The sequence below is a fragment of the Scardinius erythrophthalmus genome (assembly GCF_964197995.2).
Source record: "Scardinius erythrophthalmus genome assembly, chromosome: 14".
Taxonomy (NCBI): domain Eukaryota; kingdom Metazoa; phylum Chordata; class Actinopteri; order Cypriniformes; family Leuciscidae; genus Scardinius; species Scardinius erythrophthalmus.
In genome coordinates, this window is record NC_138234.1 from 12,149,503 (window position 1) to 12,154,118 (window position 4,616).

Below are 4,616 nucleotides of genomic sequence, written 5' to 3' on the forward strand. Positions count from 1 at the left end.
TTGCATTAAAAGACAACACAGAAGACCAACATTGTCTCTCTTGTCTATAACTGCTTACAGCTATCAGCCAGGAAAATGCTCAAGTCTGGTGTATTTAACTTTTTGACTCAGATTAGACCTTTTTTAATGGATACAGTATTTTATTGGACTGTAAAGCTGTTTTGAGGTTCATAAAAAGACAGGAAGAAACTCTTCACCAACAACACAAGATGTTCATTCAGCTCAAACCACATGTGAACTGCAGCAGGTTTTGTTTTCACTCAGATGATGAGCTGCAAGAGCAACCATGTGTGACAGAAGATAGTATTAACTTTTTGACAAGTTTTTATCATACTTTTGAAAAAAGTTGAGTTAAATAATGGAATGAAAAATGTTTTTGACTATTAAGTCTTAATAAGAATGTATATTTAACCATAAATCATTTGTAAAGAGTCTACGTGGGTAAAACTCTGTCGTGGGAGGATTCACACGCTAGCTCAAGCGCTTTCAGCAGATCGTTTAATCAGATCAGACTTTCAGGAAATGATTCATGTGGTTGGTTTGTTATGTTTGTGTTGGTGTTGTCTGTCTGGTAAGTCGTAAATATATATTTTTTGCTTAATTTCTGTTACATTCTTCACATATGTTAATTATAAAGGTGATTACAAAACTCCCAGAAGCCTTAATCTGTGTAAATCTGTTTGTTCAACAGGTGTGTTTGGAGATTCAGTGTCAGTGATGGAGGGAGATTCTGTTACTTCATACACTGATGATACTGAAATACGTGAAGGCAATGACGTACTGTGGATATATGGAGCTGAAAAGTCTCAAATAGCTCAAATAAAGAAAAAGAAGCAAATCTTCTCCACATATGATGATGTTCCTGATGGGAGATTCAGAGACAGACTGAAGCTGGACGATCAAACTGGATCTCTGACCATCACAAACACCAGAACTGAACATACTGGAGATTATAAACTACAGATAACTGGACTGAAACTGAGATAAAAAATATTCAGTGTTTCTGTCTATAGTGAGTAGAGATCATTTGTCCCATCATTAAAAAATTATTGAATATTCAGAACAACTAAAGCTCAATCAGCAGCATTTGTGGCATAATGCTGGTAGTTACAGTATTTATTAGTAAGGACTTAATTTATAATTTATGCAGTGCAGAATATTTGACAACTTTAGTAAATTTCTGTATATTTCTATCAGTGTGTGTGATCTCAGCATCAGTCTCTCTCTACCTCTGGAGGTGGAATATCAGGATAAAAACACCTACAGCTGTGTGCTGAACAATCCCATCAGCAACCAGACCACACATCTGGACATCAACACACTCTGTCACACATGTGCAGGTACCACAGCACTGATGATATATGTGTGTATTTACTGACCTGATCTCTGTCTTCTGTTGTAGATCAGACTGATGCGTTCACTTCTTTCTTTATCATTACAGCACCAGACACACTCTCTCCTTCAGTTCCTCCAGTCTCAGTGTCTCTGATAGTGTTGATCTCTGCTGGATCTCTGATGATTGTTGCTGGATTTTGGATCTTCTGGATCTGCAGGAAACACAGGAAAACTCATAAAGATGGCAAGTATTCTCTTGTCCTTTTAAACAAGTAAAATAAGAAATAATTCTTTGAAAATATGGTCTAAATATTTTAGCCAACTGATAGCCCTATTTTATCATTTAATTAAAAATGATTCTCATAATTTTCATTGTTATAATAAATGTCTATTTCTAATTGAATATAATTACACTATATGTTGCTCTTTACTCATCTCACACACACACAAAGGTTTCTCAAACTGAATCAACACTGGAAATGCAAAAACAGAAAAGTTAATTTGTATGAATATAATCTGTAAGGATGAGGCTGGTGCTCTAAAATCTGTGTATATGAATGATAACTTTGGTTGTGCTTGTTGAATCTAAATGCTGATTAAACACAAAGAATGTAAAATACTTTTCTTTGTTAAACATCCTATTTAGGTTTGATTTATCTGTCTCTAAATTTACTGAGATAAACACTCTTCTAGGAATTTTTGTGTGTGGAAAAAGTTATAGGCCTAATGGCAAATTAAATTTGTTAATGCCGTTTTTAAAAACTTTCAGTGTTACTTTGGTGTTAACTTGGTAATCCCTAATAATAGCATACATATAGTGAAGAATCAGATCTAGTTAAGATTGAGTTTTGTTGTTTTAATGCATCTATAATTTCACACAGATGACACTTGTGAAGAAGAGATCACTTACGCTGAGACGACATTCCACAAAAGAAACACACAGAAATCGGTGAGACAATTTATTGTTAATTTGTTGAGTATTTGTATAATTTCAGATGTAGATCAGTGTGCGCTTTTGATTTTGTCTGTATAATATTGAAGTCCATTTCTACCAGATAAGAAATAAAAACCGTGCTCTGGTAAATCATAATCATGACTTTAAAAGTCTAAAATATCACATACACATTAAAAAGTTCAAATTATGACTTCAAAATGTTGAAATTATGACATACAAATTTTTACTTGCATATGTCATAATTTACCATTTTTAATCTCACAATTTTGATTTTTTTTATAATTATGATTTAATTTTATTCTTATGTGGTGGTAATGGTGTTTCAGAGTATAATGATCTATCACATACAGTAAATCTCAAACACAACAGCACCATCAGATGTTTATTACTTTAAAAAATGATATCACATTACAATACATAATTATTATATATTGTGTTATGCATTTTTACAGAAAGTTGAAGAGGAGGTTCATGTGGAATATGCACAAATCATATTCAGTAGATGATCTAACTTTAATGTTGTTCTGAGTACAAGACCCAGATTGTGATCATTTCACTGTGAATCTCCTGAACGTCAGACTCTGAGTCTATGTTCAGTTTTAGGATTGTGAGAATCATCATGTTTAATCAGGAAATCACAGCAGACATACAGGATCATCCTGAAGGGTTTAAAGTATGATAATTAAAACCAGATTAATTAATGTTCTCCTAAAAACTTCAAAATAATTTACCTTAACTGCAATACAGGGACTTTAAGCTAATTATGTAAATCATGTGGCCCATTGCAGCATTTTTATGTTTGCAAAACATAGATGCAAACTAGTGATGGAAAGGTGACAAAGTGAGCTCTGCTGTGGTCTCCATCATTTATATCAGTGTGGTTTGATCTGTTGGGTAGACAAACAGCTTGTGCATGAGCATGTTTCTGCTGCTGGATGTTTGCATTTCATGTCAGTTTGTCTGCATTTGTCTGAGGTGTCAATAAAGCTTCAGTGTGTCTGAGGTGTCAATAAAGCTTCAGTGTGTCGAGGTGTCAACAGTGTGTCGGTGCGAGTGTGTCTGAGGTGTCAGTCTGTGTTCACATCAAGTCGTTGCAAGGATTTTTCCATTTATGCACACATGAAACAGTTAATGACTTCTCTACAAGGAAGCCACTTTACTACAAAATACTAAACTCACTCGTGCTGATGTTTGACAAAAAAAGTCCAAAATCAAACTGTGATTTGACTTTGAAAAATGTAAATATTATTTACTTTGTGTGCATGATGATCCTGCAGATAAGCAGTGCTACTCTCAGAAATAAAGGTACAACAGCAGTCATGTGCAGTAGCTTTTCAGAAGGTACACCTCGTACCTTATTTACCCCTTAGGGTGCATATTAGTATCTAAATGGTTGAACAGGTACAGCTCAAGTAACAGCTTATACCTTTTTTTTTCTGAGAGTGCAGTTTCAAGAGTTTCAATTCTTTCCAACAGAACTATACTTGATCCCCGTTTTTTCTTATAAAGGTTATACCCTGTTTTCTGCCGGTGTCTGGCTAATTTTAAGAATAAATGCATTGTATGACGTACAATTTTTGATTTGTGTTTGATGGTTGTTAATAATATGTTTTCATCAGCTTTGAGGAGAAACTAAATGCTGCTAACAAACTTTTTTTTTCAATAGCACAACAGCAATCCTTGTCCATAGGTGAAACAAAGGTTGTGAAATCAAGATCATAATCAGATAATCTCACCTTACGTTCCCTTGATAGTGATAAAGTCCAGGCACAATTATAAGAGGATATATGAGGCTCAAGTTCTCCACTCCTGCTCCAGTTCCAGTTCCAGCTCTGTAACCTCCACCTGAGGGTCAGGGAACACAACACGAGTGATGGGGTGAAGGAGTGTTAACAAACGATAAAGACTAAATGATTTTAACTTCACTAGAAAGAAGCATTAGCAAATATGTGGTTAGTGCGGTGTTCTGGAAGATTTTAGTACCTAATGCTACCTCTCCTCGGCAACACAGAATGAGGAATCATTAATGTCTGAAGCACAGGACTGAAAATAACTTTTTTGGTAAAGTTTACACGCTGATAAGTTGACTTGAACAACTCGAGCGAAGTTTAAGTTTAGTAATAATTAATTATTACGTCACACAAATAAAAAATGTTTTAGTCTATGGCGGTCACACAAAACTTCTTTCAATTAAATCAAAAGTATCAAATGAGTCGAGGTTCTCACGTTACATTATTTCTTTGTGTTGGTCTGCAATGCTGTTTCCTTTAATGTAAATAACATCCCGTTTCAAATGTATCTCCACCTAATGTTTCTGGATTGTAAA

The 4,616-nt window shown here is 34.6% G+C and overlaps 1 long non-coding RNA gene across 1 annotated transcript; it reads left to right on the forward strand.

The window, feature by feature from the left end:
• Positions 1 to 201: 201 nt before the first annotated feature.
• On the forward strand, positions 202 to 3,862 carry LOC308702413. The gene is made up of 6 exons (XR_014031594.1): positions 202 to 571; positions 692 to 1,012; positions 1,198 to 1,340; positions 1,442 to 1,579; positions 2,217 to 2,284; positions 2,743 to 3,862. It is a non-coding gene; the product is annotated as an uncharacterized lncRNA (long non-coding RNA).
• Positions 3,863 to 4,616: the final 754 nt, after the last annotated feature.